Source organism: Stegostoma tigrinum, chromosome 7 (genome assembly GCF_030684315.1).
Source record: "Stegostoma tigrinum isolate sSteTig4 chromosome 7, sSteTig4.hap1, whole genome shotgun sequence".
Taxonomy (NCBI): domain Eukaryota; kingdom Metazoa; phylum Chordata; class Chondrichthyes; order Orectolobiformes; family Stegostomatidae; genus Stegostoma; species Stegostoma tigrinum.
In genome coordinates, this window is record NC_081360.1 from 18,944,091 (window position 1) to 18,958,725 (window position 14,635).

At 40.2% G+C, this 14,635-nt stretch overlaps 1 long non-coding RNA gene across 1 annotated transcript in view; it reads left to right on the forward strand.

Annotated features, from left to right (window-relative positions):
* The first annotated feature begins 246 nt into the window (after positions 1–246).
* LOC132209843 (uncharacterized) overlaps positions 247–14,635 on the forward strand; it is a 76,744-nt gene continuing 62,355 nt past the window's right edge. The window contains exon 1 of the long non-coding RNA XR_009445985.1: positions 247–725. This is a non-coding gene — a long non-coding RNA (uncharacterized LOC132209843). The remainder of the gene's footprint in view (positions 726–14,635) is intronic.

The window sequence follows — 14,635 nt, forward strand, 5'->3', positions numbered from 1 at the left end:
GGGTGAAGGGGAAGGCAACTCTGCCGCTATTGGTTGAATAAGCAGCAGCGGCGGTGATTGGTGGGAGGGGTGGGGCCGGTGTGCGTTCGCACCGCCGTGATTGGCCGAGGGCGGGGAGGCGGCCGTGATTGGCGGGTTCGGGTGCGCGTTCGCGCCGCCGTGATTGGCCGAAGGCGGGGCGGCGGCGGTGATTGGCGGGGCCGGTTGGGCATTCGCGCCGTCGTGATTGGCCGAAGGCGGGGCGGCGGCGGTTGGGCTCGCGCAGTCAGGCCCGTGCAGCGGTTAGTACGTCTGGCGCTCAGTCCGAGAGGCGGCGACAGGAGCGGCGGCCGGAGGGCGGTTAGTGGCTTTCCCCCCCTTCCCCCCCCTCACTAAACCTTTCCTATTTACCCCTTCCCCTTCCCCCCCTTTTACCCCTGACCCCTTTTCCCCTCCCCCTCCCTTTACCTCTCTCCTTAGGTATCCCTCGGTCTGGCAGTCGTTGCCCCGAAGGGACGCCGACTATTGTTCCCGCCGAGCGATTCCTTTTCCCCCTCCCCCTCTTCCCACCCCCGCCCCTCCTCCCTTTTCCTTTCCCCCCTCACCCCTGTTCCTGAGACCGGGTCCTCGGTCCCTGGGGTGGGGACACGCTCTGGACCTTCACTTGTACCCCCTTCTCCTCTTCGGACCCGCCCCTTGTTTCCTGGCACAGCTCCGGCTCGGCTTACCCTGCACTCCCGGACTTGGTGAGTTTCTGTAGTTTAGTTTTTTTTAAAATGGGGGTACTGGGACTTGTTGGTCGTGAGACTTGTTGGTCGTGATTTTTAAAAAAAACAAAAAGTACATCTCTTCTCCCCCCCCACGCTGTGGTCCTGGGTGTGGTTTTCCTGTGTACCCCAGGCTGGTGTGTGGTCAAGGCTAGGCCTTTGTGCCTGCCCTCACTTCCAAGCCATGTGGATGCCTAGATGGGCGTCGTTGGGCCATGTGCCCACTTCCATGTTGGTCTTGTTGCCCAGCTGGCCTCTTGGGCCATCTGTCCACTTGTGAGCCCATAATAAGTATGGTGCTGTGTGTCTGCAAGTTTTGTCTTGTGAATGTTTTATTTTAATCACCCTGTTTGGAAATATTATTACACACCTGGGCCTCCCAGCTTTTTGGTAAGGGTGCTACCAGTGCACCACAAGTGCTCATGAATGATACAGAAGTTTCCACTTTGCGGCTGTTTCAGGGCTTTGCCCTGAAGTCCTAATAGTCAATTAAATTGGCTGTTTTGTGCTGGACTTGACTGTAACATTTGGGTGTGTGACTGCTGTGTTTCGTTAATATGGATGTCTGTATGCAAGGGCACAATTCCTGCAATTGATTTATAGTTATAAGTTGTTCAATGCATTAAGAGTCATCACCAATCTAGTGGGAATGGGAATTTTAATTAAAATGTCGTTCATCATTAAACCCTAAAAGTAGTAATTCAGTTTGGTTGCTTGTATTTATTTGAACTATTTTTGGGGAGTAAAAAGCTAATTTTGTACTGTGTAAGATTGCTGTATTTAAAATCTGTATCTTTGCAGTTACTACATGTTTAGTGAAAATTATAGTCAGCTTGTGATTTCTGTTTGTATGGCCACTTCATAGTATCAAGTGAGCTGTGTTTGAATTGTTGAGAAAATTGTGGCAGTATTGTGCTTGCTTGAGGTAGTTTACATCTTCTGTTCCTTTGTTCATTGCCCCTTTTATCCAAATACCATGTGGACTTTTTTCCAATCGGAAATGTATGCTTTGGAAACGTTTGGCAGCAATGACAGAAATCAGATGTTTAGTTTAAAGTCATAATGGCATAGATGGGACCATTGTTTTTTTTAAAAAATCACAACACAACATTTTAACTTTTAATTTTCTATCATCCTGTTAACCCTTTATTCTTCAAAGACTAGATGCTGAAGCGTTGACAGAGCTTGAGCAGATTGTTTAACAGTTAATGTAGCTTTGTTTTAGTTCGTTAATCTCTCAAATGTTCTCTTAGCTTTGTGATTAAAATATTTAATATACATGCAGTTATGTCCACGTGCGTAGTTGGCATTTATTATTGGACCTTTGGTGTCAGCTGACATTCTGTTGATGCCAGGTAAGCAGATTAGGCCAGAATTCGTAGAATTGTGGAATGGTTACATCATAGGCCAGTCGAATGTTCCCTTTCTGAAAGAGCAAATTAAATACATGCATCCACCTTGCCCCATCATTTACTCATGGCCCTGCAAGTTTTTCCTCAAGTTCATACCAGTGTATTTGAAAGCCACAATTAAATCTGTCTCCATCTTGGTCTCGGGCACTGAATCCCAGAATTTTACAAGTTGCTGTGTGAGGAGGTTTCCCCCACGTTTTTTTTTACCAGTCACACGAAATTGGTGTCCTCTGATTATTGATCTTTCTAATGTTGGGAACAGTTCATCTCTATCGACTCTGTTCGGACCACCAACACCATCACGTGGGAATATGTTCCTCATTCATGGAACTGCTATTTCAGTACTATTTCCAATACTTTCGAATCCCTCCTTTAGTTTGGGGCTCCAACCTGGGTACAGTGGTCTAGTTGAGACTGAAGCAGATTTTTTTAAAATGCCATAAACTTCCTTACTTTTATATTTCTCTGTATAAGTGAAATCCAGGATCTGGTGCACATCACTAATTGCACTGTCGACTTACTGTCACCTTCAATTTTTCATGCAGAAATAACTCCAGGTCCCTCTACCAGTGTCATAGTTATCCAGCATGGAAACAGACCTTTCCATCCAGCCAGTCTGTGCAGATCATAATCCCAAACTAACTAGTTACCACCTGCATGTGCTTGGCCCAAATCCCTCCCAAACATTTCTTACTTGTGTACTTATCCAGATGTCTTTTAAATGTTGTAATTGTACCTGCATCCACCACTTCCGGTTGAAGTTCATTCCACACATTCTGTTTTTTAAAAAAATTGCCCTTCATGTCCTTTTTTAAATCTTTCTCCTCTCACTTTAAAAATATGCCACCAGTCTTGAAAAGCCCACCCGAGGGGAAAGACACCTGCCATTCACCTTATCTATGCCCCTCGTGACCTCTTAAACCTCTATAACGTCACTCCTTAACCTCCTATGCTACAATGAAAAATGTCCCAGCCTGTCCTTATAACCCAAACACTCCATTCCTGGCAACATTCTGCTAACTCTATTCTGAACGCTGATATCCTGTCTATATGAGGGCGACCAGAACTGGACAAAGTACTCTGGAATAGGCCTCAGTAACTTCCTGTACAACTTCAACAACATGTCCAACTCCATACTCAACAGTTCTGAGCAGTGAAGGCAAGCGTGCTAAACCTTCTGTAGCCGCTATAAAAGAACTATGTACCTGAACCCCTAAGTATCTCTGTTTTACAGCACTACCCAAGACACTACCTTTAGTTATATAAGTCCTGTCCTTGTTTATTTTACTAAAGTGCAATACCATACATTTATCTGCCACACTTTAGCCATTGATTCATTTGATCAAGATTTTTTTGTAACCTTCAATTACAGTCTTCACTGTCCACCATACCACTAATTTTAAGGTCATCCGCAAACTTAACCATGCCTGCTATCTTCTCATCTAAATCATTTGTATAAATGACAGCCAGAAGTGAACCCAGTACTGATCCCTGTGGAACACCATTGGTTACGAGCTTCCAGCCTGGTGTTTGCAGTCTCTTCGAATTCTACCATATATGTGATAGTTTTGTCATCTGTGAACTTTGAAACTGTGTGCTTTGTAACTCAAAGATCAGGACTACTAATACTGAGTGTGGGTGACACTTTCTAAAGTTCCCTTCAGTCCAAAAAATTCAGGTTGCTATTACTGTTTCTGCGCTTTGGATAATTTTTGTACCCGTATTGCTTCTGCCCCTATTGTTTTTGTAAGGTCTAAATTTGGTCATACATTTGTCCTGCGCTCCATAAAATCCTGTTTGAAAATCCATGTACTTTAACAGCACTCGGATGGTAGGAACTGCGGATGGTGGAGAATCTTAGGTTGTGTACAGCTGATTGAACACAGCAGGCCAAGCAGCATCAGAGGAACAGGAAAACTGACCTTTCGTGTCTAGACCCTTCTTCAGAAAAAATGATTTTTAGCAGCAATTTAACAGCATTGTGTCACCAACCTCCTATAGTTTGGAACCTGTCATTTCTTCAAAAAGTCAATCAAGTTAGTTGAAGAGAATTTACTCTCCTTATGTCCATGATTTTGCTTAATCCACGCATGTCTAAGTGATTTTGTTTGTTATGGTTATTTCTGATGTTAATCTGTTATTCTGTACTTTATTCCCTATCTTTCATAACAGTATTTATTCCGACGTATGTATAGAATCTTGCTCTAACCTATTTTGACCTAGGGTTCCATTATTGCTGCAAATTCATTCTCATGTGGCTCTGTAGCAGTAGCTCTCAAATCTTATTTGCTGTACTGCCTGTGTTCATTTAATGTACAGAAAATCTGATTTGAGCCTTATTACATTCTCTTTGGGAATCTTTTGTAAGATACTCAGTTAGCATTCAAGTTCAGCAGATGTTGGCTTTTATTTTAAAGGGGATGAAGCATGAAAGTTGGAATGTTTTGCTAAAACAACGGTAGGCATTAGTCTGATCACAGCTGGAGTTCTGTGCAGTGCATTTGGGCCCCTTTATCAAAGGAAAGATTACTGGTGTTGGAGGCAGTCCAGTTGAGTAGGTTGGCCCTGTACCCATTGGAATTAAGAATGAGGGAAGACCTTGTTGAAGCATACAAGATTCTTTATGGGCTTAACAGTGTAGATGCAAAAAGGTTGTTTTCTGTTGTGGGAGAGTTAAGGACCAGGCAGCTTACTCTCAGAAAGACGGGTCACACATTAAAGAGAAATGAGGAATTTATTTTCTCAGGGTAACAATTGGGAAAATGAAGGCAAGTGCAAGTTGAATGGCCTACTTGTTTATCTTATGACCTCTTGCTCTGAACCTCACCTAAAACTTAAAACTTAATATTTCTTCTCATGTTAGCAGGATTCCCTAACTTTTTGTATGTCTCTTTTTCACACTTGTCTTGTTCAGATCCCTCGCTGGATTAGTTCCTATCCTTCTAATAGCAGGAGAAAAGTGCTCTTCAAGAACATTGGTCTTGACTGTTCAGTTACAACATATCTGGACTGTACAAATCCAATTGATTTATTTTCTTCAGTTCCAATTCCAAGGAATCTAAAGTTCAATCTCCTGTAACACCTTTTGACTATACACTCATCTTGGCAACCTTTGTAAATTATAGTGAGTGGCACAGGGAGTGGTATCTTTCCCCAATCTCCCAAGTTGGTTGCTGCTAAATGTTGGCCATCAAACTCTCTGGCATTGAAATGGGCAGTATAGATTTTGGAGAGGTTACAGTTACAGAGGATGGAATGTAGATGTCTTTAGTCAATCTGCTCGTGTTATGAGACCTTTGGAGCAGGTGAGACTTGCTATGGGCCTTCTGGTGTGTAGTAAGGAAGAAAATTTTTCCTTTTTTAATAAAGGGATCAATAACTGAGGGGCATAGAATTTAGAGATAAGCACACTACTACTGTGTCACAAGATTCCCTTTTTGAAAAGGGGTGCCCTTCTTTACAGACAGCCATCTGTGCAAAGATCAGTTAAGCCCATGATTAAGTTGAACCCTCAGTTTACTGTATAACAGGTGGGCATACTGACCAATATACCAGAAACCTTTGAAGGTTGGACAGTAGTTTATTTTAGTAAGCAGCCAGTTCATAGATGTTGTTACACAGGAACAGGTGGTGTTTGAATTAGGGTCTCCAGGATCAGAGGTAGGGACACTACTACTCCATCACAAGAGCCCTCTTAATGTTGTAGACTAGGTTATTCCAGGGGTAATAAAATCATTGTTTATCATAAGTTAATAATTCCAACTGAACAGGCAGCTCAGAAGATGAGACATTCTGTTGGAAGGAACAAGTGATAGTTGTTTTTGAATTACTTACCAATTCAAAATCTCTTGTCCTTGGACCCATCGAGGTGGTCCATTCATTTGGGTATTCCTGTTAGTTCCCAAGTGCCTATTCACATGGTTACATCATGCTGTTTGTTTGATTCTCCTGCATACCTTTTCTTTTACCCTGTCAAACCCCAATCCTTCAGTCATGGTGGTACCTCCTTTCTGTTGCCTTCCAGTCTTGATTTGGCTGATTCTGTGCTCCTTAGCCTTCCTTTCCAGCATACCTATTGGACCGAATACCACTATCCTCCTTTCTGTTCCACTCATTACTTCCAACTTTGGATTGGCTGTCTCTGTCCCCTCTCCTTTGATAATATACTTTAACCTTGTGAATAAAGCCTTGGTCCTAAGTAGGTTTGTGAATGATGATATTAACATCGTCTTGACAGGAACGCAGCTGAGGGGTGATGGCCGCTTTTCTATTAATGAAGTTTCTCCACTTGTCTGTTTGCATTGCTAAAAGTGTTATGATGTTCCGTCCTGCTCCAAATCTCATTAGTCCATTCACCTGAGTATATGCCAAAGTTCCCCTTGATATTTTCACTACTTTTCTCCCTTGGCGGTGCACCAAATAATACTTACTATTCCACAGTAAGTTCAGCTTCCATATCAGTTGTCATTTTATGACCATCTCGAATGGCCTTGCTGTGCCCATGGTGGCTGCCATTGGTAAAATCATTTTGCTGTTTTCTGATATCACTTCCCACTCTCATTGAGAAATTCAGCCAACCATATTTTTGTTTCTCTCAGGTCGCTATCAAATTGTTGACTGTGTTCATCTGTGTGGCTAGTTACAACTTCACTGTCAGTTTTGTCCTTTTATTCATTGAAGTCACTATTGTTCATCACTCTAGCCATTAACTGCTATTGCCCTTCATCTCTTCTCCCTTGAGACCGAGGGACATCTGATTTGAATGTATAATGCAGACAGCTAGTTTTAAGAACTAATCACCAAATTTGACAGGATCGTGTCTTCTCTATTGGCACAACTACTCAAGTCAAACTTGAATACAAAGATAATGCTAACTTCTGTTCACAAACCATTTTCTTAATTAGTATTCCATGATATATTTATCCTGTACACGGGTAAGTGCAAACAGCTGATGGATTTTAATGTCATAAGTCTTCAGACTTTTCAGCTGCCTTTGCTGACTAGACCACGCTTTTTCCATGCTACCTCCAGCCTTACTCTACAATTCATCCCTGTTCTTTCTTTGAGCTTGTGTGGCCCTAGAGTCTCTCTAAGTGTCAACAGTGAGCTATGCTTGGTCTTACTGTTTTGACTTTGATAGCTTTCGATTATACAGCAGCTCCCTTGGACTGCTGGCTTCAACTTCTGTATTATCAACAGAATCCAGCTAACTCTTCCAATATTCACAAAATTGTAATCAATCAAGATAGCTCTCCGAACCTTAACTTGTGCCATGACTTGTTCATTCACCGCCCTTGTGCTTGCCTGTTTACACAGGCTTGCAATCTAGCAATGTCTGGATTTTTAAATTCTCATGTCATCTTATTCCTTTTATTTTTTCTTCATCTATTAAAATTCCACCTGTTCAAACTGGTGAGATGTCTGCATTCTTTAATTGATCCACTGTTGGCAGCCATGTTTTCATTTGCCTTATCTCTACCTTCGGAATCATTTTCACCTTGCTATTCTTTTTAAGATGTTCATTAAAATCTACCACTTTGGCTTTTGACCCAGATAGCAATCTTGGGTCTCATTGATTTGAAGTCGAGTAGAAAGTTTAAGTGAGTTAGGTGCATAAGCTGCATCTTGTCCACTGTTACCAATTGAGTTATGTATCAGTCTTGAATGCAGATTCCATGTTATAATCCATGGAAGTTTCGCTATAAAATGCAAATAGTCACCAAAACAATCTGACTGCTGAACTGCATTGTTCCTGTTCAGTCAATGCATTTTTTTTTCAGAATTGCTATTTTTGGTAGCAGTACTACGCTACACAATGCTAGTCTCCACATTTAAGCACAACCTGAGTCAGATTCTGCAAGTAGGTATACAAGGTGCTGGAATGGTGTTATCCTCAAATCAGGTCAGATGGTTTAGCCACGTGTTATTTCTCAATCTTGGAAATACATTGAATATTCTCAGTGCGAAACAATTGATTAAATCCTTACAATCTCATGTGCCAGACTAAATGGGTGATGAAGTTGACTGTGCAGGTGGAGGTAGGAAATGCATCAAAGCAGAAATCCTGTTTTTGTTGGCTGAGCTGTCTCAAAATTGTGGAGCTAGATCAGAAACCTGGGAGATGCAGAATTTGACTTGATGCAAGCTGCATTAGGTGATCTCCCCTTAAGCAACAGGATGTTAAAATTTACTTGAATTGTTGAATGAGGGGGGAAATCAGTTGGGTTTAAGTTCTTGATCACTTTGCAGTAGTATTCTGTATTGGTCTGCATGTGTTTACGTGGAATTTATTGTTTTTCTGACGCTCCGCATATTTGAATAGACATGTAGCATGTGAGAAGTTGGGGCTTAGTGTTGATGTTGCTATTCTGATAATCAGGATGCCCAAGGTAAAGCTCTGGCTGGTCAAATTTAGATTCAGTGAATAAATTGGGAATTTTAAGCTCATCTCGCTAGTGGTGTCCATGAAATCGCTGTTGTACAAACCCATCTGGTTCATCCAGCTCTACACCTTGTTACCTCAGATTCTCCAGCATCTGCAGTTCCTACTATCTTGGTTCGCCCACGTGCTTTAGGGATGGAAATCTGACCTTTTGCTCAGTCTCTAATCTGTATGTCGAGAATTATGTAGCAATTCCAGGGCAAGTGGGCAATAAGTACTGACCTTACGAGTGATACCCATGAGCCATGAAAAGAATATAGGGAAATGAAATGGGTGCATGAATGCAGAATTGTGAAGGTGCTGAATGTGCTGTGGGTTCTTAAAGCAAAGAATAAAGACAGTTGCTAGAATTATAATAAAACACAACACTCAAAGGAACTTGCTTCAGATCTATCTCTGCTGATTGGAATATCAGAGCCTTATTTGGCTGGCCACCGGAAGAACTCATTTCCTGCTTCTGTGGAGTTAGTCACTTATATAAATGGATTAATTGAGGTTGGCCTACTTCAGGCCAAAATCCATTTTCCAGAAAACAGCTGTGTGGCCAGGCTGTCAATTTATAAATTGATGGCTGGGACAAGCCTCTAAATTTTGCCAGGATCTGCGCCAAGCTTCTATGGTGCAACTCAATAGTCAACTCAACCTCACATTCTGGATAAGAAAAAAAAATGTTGAGGCTTTACACTGCTTGTGTCTGTCTGAAAAGTTGTCTTGCCAGTTATGCTGTTGCTTGGAGGTTTGTTCCTTGTATGCAGGATGCTCTTGTGCCTAACTTGTGTACAGTCTATGATTGCCTTGTGATCTTGGCAAGTGTAGTTGTCTATTTTTGAGGAACTAGTGCAATCTGTTATGCTACTCAATATGCTCTTTTTTCCAAAAAAATATAATTGTCATTCCTAGTTTGCACATTCATCAAGTCCCCTTACTTACCCCTCATTTGCCTCAGTTACTGCTCAGGGTTGGTTTATCAGTACTAAAAATAAAATTGAATTCAAATTAATCATTCTCTTTCCTTGAAAAGGAGTCTTACTGCTACCATTTCTTTTGGTAAAAAAGTTAAAAGAATTTGTTAAATTTGATATTTTTAAAAGCATTTGAATGGTTTCTGATATCATTGGTATTAACCATAAGGATTTACTAACAAATCAGTTGTATTTCTTGGTTATTCATATAAATGGCTCAATTGCAATAACCTTGTGTTAATGTGAGCATAATAGCCTTATTAGTATTTACCAGTTTGTTACTCAATACTTCTCCTTATTATCTTTTACCACAAATTGTTGCATCAATGCTTAAGATATGGAGTGTTATTCACTCAGTTTGGTAACTGGAAAAAATTTAACGTAACATGTTTGTTACTGATTATGGTTGAGTTATATTGTGCCTATATTTGACTTCAGAGAAAACACTTCAGGTTTGGGCATGGAATAATTGAAAAAGCCCAGTAAATGGATAAATGGATGGGAGCGGTAGCTGCAGACCTCTCTCTAGCAGTTGTGCATTTTGTGCTAAACTTGTGTAATCTGGGATGTGGGTCAATATTCTTGCATTTTAATCATTTATGGTATTTTGATCCTTGCTGTTGACAGTATCTTTTAATGCTGAATGAACTGGATCTCCTGGCCTAGAGATAGGGACACTATTACTGTACTACAAGAGTCCAGCATTTAATGCCAATCTTTGACTGTGTGTGGTGATGAAGAGTAGTGTCTACGGTTTGTATGGAACTTTTGCACGACTTCCGACCAAGCGGGAGTGACAGTCTGGTTCCAAATCAGCATACTTTATGACTGGACCTTGATGCTGGTGTTTCTGCATGCTTGCTGCCTTCTACATGGTAGGAGTTATGGATTTGCAAGATGGTGAAGAAATTTTAGCATTAACTAGAAACAAGCTTGCAGGTTGTAGGAATGGAATTTAGTCATGCTTAAGCTCTTTTATGAAAGTGTATTCCTTTCAGAGGAACACCGGAGTGATGCAAGCAAAAACTGCAAATGTTGTGCTGTAAAATTTAAGAACACAATGTTGGAGAAATTCAGCAGTTCTGGAAGCATCTATGGAGATATAACCAGCCAAAGTTTCAAGTCTTTTAGAACATTCACAAGGAGTAAATGTACTGTTCAGAGCTGTGATAGAAATTCTTGAAAGACTTCTACAGAAATTCAAGGGATCCAGGAAAGAATCAGTAGGCATAGGATTGGAGATGATAGAAGAAGTGGAAATTAACTTATCTGGAGTATACTTAATCTCTTTCTGCAGTGATAAAAGGAAAATGTCATGACTGTGATCTTAAGATGGTACTTGTAATCTAATACAGTTATTCACTTCCTTGATGTCCCAAAATACTTTTGAAGTGCAGTCATTTTTCTTTGCTTTTGCAGGCATAATATTCAACAGCAGTATGGTCATGACTAGGTGTTCTGTTTTTGTGATGTTTGAGGGATAAATATTGACCAGGATGCTGGGATAACTTACCTGCACTTTGTCTGATGCTTGCTCTATTGGACATGATAACATTCCATCACCATGCCTACTATGCCCAATTTTTGAATTTATGTTGCAAGGGATCATGCTCCACCTGGAAGTCAGTTGGTACAGTGTGATATGAATATCATTGTACCTTAAATCCACTTTGCTGTGTAATATAGTTTGAATCAAATTATATAAACATTAATGGTTTTCACAAGCTCATGTGGAGCAAACCTGAAGCATCATGAACTCATGCACTTGCACTCAGTAACTGCCCATAATTGTTTCTATGAAGTGTACATTTATCATGAGTGCATACTTAAGATGAATAGCTATAAAGTAATAGAGTTTAAGAAAAATAATGGATTAAGCCCTAAAATGTGATTGGCCGGTTATACTGGTTACTTCATTCCAAAATGAGCGATTGTGGATTGGCATTTGCACCTATGAATATTGCTAGGGATAAATTGAGACCTTATTAAAACAAATGATTTCTTACATTATTACTGGAAAGTAGCTTCATTTGGCATGTACATAATTCATCATGGTATTTTTTTTTACCCCTATTTTGTTGTCCTTGTATTCCTGTGTGACAGCTGTAAACTGGATATATTCCTATGGTGCTTTTAGATCTCTGTCAATCCTGCTGCTAAAATTGAAATGCACATACTGAATATAAAACCTCTATTGTACAACTAATGCCTTTTCAGCAAGATTCTGGTCCCAGAAAATAAAGTCCAGTTAATAATTACTCTTTGACAAGGAACTTGTTGCTTGTCTCCGTTTGATTTATCTGGAAAACTGAATGATGTAGCTTCGCGCTGTTTCTGAGTCTTTGAACAAAGTTTTACATGGAAGCCTGTTACTGGCTAAAGGCAAGAGTTCAGATAAAACTGAAATGATGCAAAATTTCAAGCTGGTGTGATCTTCGCCAGGAGTCTGCAAAGGCCCCTTTTTTGATTTCTGCGGTCAGCTTGCTTTACACTGAGTTTTAGCATCTGGTCAAATCTGCAGATTTTATCAAACTGGGTGGTTGAATGAGAAGACAGCCAGATTTTCTAAGATTGTTAATGAATATGCAGATCATTGGCAGTTGTAAGAGATTTGCAAAGTGTTGAATTTTTGGGTGGCATGTACTCGGGGTTTTGGGAAAGAACCCTGTCATTCTAATTTGACCTCCTGATTTTTGCAAAATTAAATTCTTTTATATGAATATCTCCAAAAGCTAGCTGTGTGGAAATATTTTTAAGTTTTAGAAGCTTGGCTTTCCTATTGGCTCTTCCTGTGCATGATCCTGTTTGTCCCAAATTAGCACAAATGAGAATGGTAACTTGATTGTGGTTGAAGTCTACTTATAGCATCAGTGTGTCAAATCTGTCTCTTGCAGCATTTTAAAAATGTCTGCAGCCTGTACGTTTAGAAGTCAGGAATTTCAGTACACTTCAATGCCTGTAGGAAATGTACTGCACCTGCTTTGTTATGGTACATACTGAGTTCACGGATGAATTCATTGAACAATTTTAAAATAAAAAGGGGGACCAGTGAACTCATTTTGTTTTCACAAACTTGGACTTAAAGTCAAAATATTAAGTTGGATTGTACCTTGCTGATTTGTCAGCAAGCAAATCTTATGTTGTCATTTTCAATATTTGACAATTGGATTACTGTGCACTTCACTTAGACTGTTAGGTGAGGGCGCATTTGATTGGCCGTTGGTTTCTGTTGCTCTGTGTGTTCAGTAAATTGGACAGATTAGATTCTGGAATTCAGAAGACCAGGATGTGGTCTCACTGAACGTGAGATTCGTGGAGGGGTTGTTTCTCGTGGCTAGAATGCGAAAACAATCTTGGGATAAGAAATCACTTATTGAAATGACATGAGAAATTACTGTTGTCCATACAATGCATCAGTTCTGATCATAAATGTTGCAATGTTATATATGCTTAAGACATCGAGATATTTGATCTCTGGGAAACCCAACAGTAGAAATGTCAAAGCTGGATTTGGCCATTCCATGATTGTTGAGTTGCAGAATGAGAATGTGGATCCAAATAGCATCTCTCTCTCCTATTTATGTTCTTAGTCATTTGCTGAATATAAAATCATTACTTGAGAAAAGTGGCTGATTGTTAAATGAAACAGCTAGATTGTTTTGAGTGCATTTATACTGCTGTCTGACCAGTTCTAGAATCTGTTTTCAACTGCAGTGCCTGATTTGTATTGTGGATAGAATATTCTGAAGAAAACAATCAAGTTGACACTTCAGATGTGAGCCCTTCATCAAAGCTGGATGTGCTTGTAGATAAGCAAGTTTGAGGGGAAATCTGTATAGCTATAAATTACAACATGCGAAGAGCAGGAGATGGTTAAATGGCAGAAATGGAATTAAAATGAGGCACTGGATGCATTTTGAAGAAAAATCAAAGATCGGTTAAACATTTAAGGCACATTGAGGGTGGATTTTGTTTACCCTAAATTCCTGGGCTGTCAGCACATTCTGTGCTCTAAATTTTGGCTTAATTTTCATTGCCTGATGATACCTGCCATTTAGCCATCTCCTGCTTTCCAGTGCTGGTCTTGTGTATTTTCCCTCTTGCTGCTTTCCTGTTCCTTCATAAGTGTATTTCTTGACGTTAAACTTTATCAAACATTGCTCAGGGTTGTATACGGTTTTGGGCTCAAGGGATCAATGGGTATCTGTGGGAACAGGATACTGAGTTGGAAGCTCAAATAGCTGAATAACCTCTCGTTTTCTAAGTTTGGTTTCTATGTTGGGTATTGTCAGAAAATTCTGCTAAACTTGTTTTTAAGGGTAGAACAATGTCGATTGATCAAAGCTGCTCAATTTTTTTTTGGAGATACACAACATCCCATTGTCAGTTGACATCATTTTACAATAAGGTGAAGAAAAGCTAATTGGCCATTTTGAGCACTTTTTCTTTCAACACCTTCATTTTTGCTTTCTGTTGATCTGCCAGCAAACCTCTGGAATGGCGGTCAGTGCTCCTTTACATGTTGGCCATGTAATTGAATGGCATGCAGGTCCTAGATCAAGATCCCTGCTTTTTTCTAAAAAAGGTGGTTGCTCAATTTTACCTGCAGCCATATTCTTTGTCAGTCACAAGAATGAGTAGTTATTCAGTTTTGGTGGTTTTTTGATGATTTTCTTGAATGTTTGCAGGTTGTTTTTATTTTAATGTGTTAGAGGTTAGTTGTATTGCAGTGTTTTTCATTGCTAACGTCTAGCAAGTCAGAAACCATAAGATGAGTGGAAGTAAACCTTGTGTTGAGCAGAAATGGCTGGAGATTCATTTCTACATTTTTGCGAGCTAATTTAATGTGCCAGTTTAGAGAATCACGAGACAATCAGGTCTTTCCAACTTGCTACTGCTTGCAAGGTTTGTTTTGATTGCTGCAGTCTGAGGTCACTTGCTCATGACATCTTCCAAATATCATGAGAAAAAGGCATCAGGGTGGATGCCCCATTTTGCATGGATTTGTTACTTAATTGCAACACATCAGACTACTGTCCTCCTTTTTAGTGAAAGCATTTGTTTGGAAAAGGG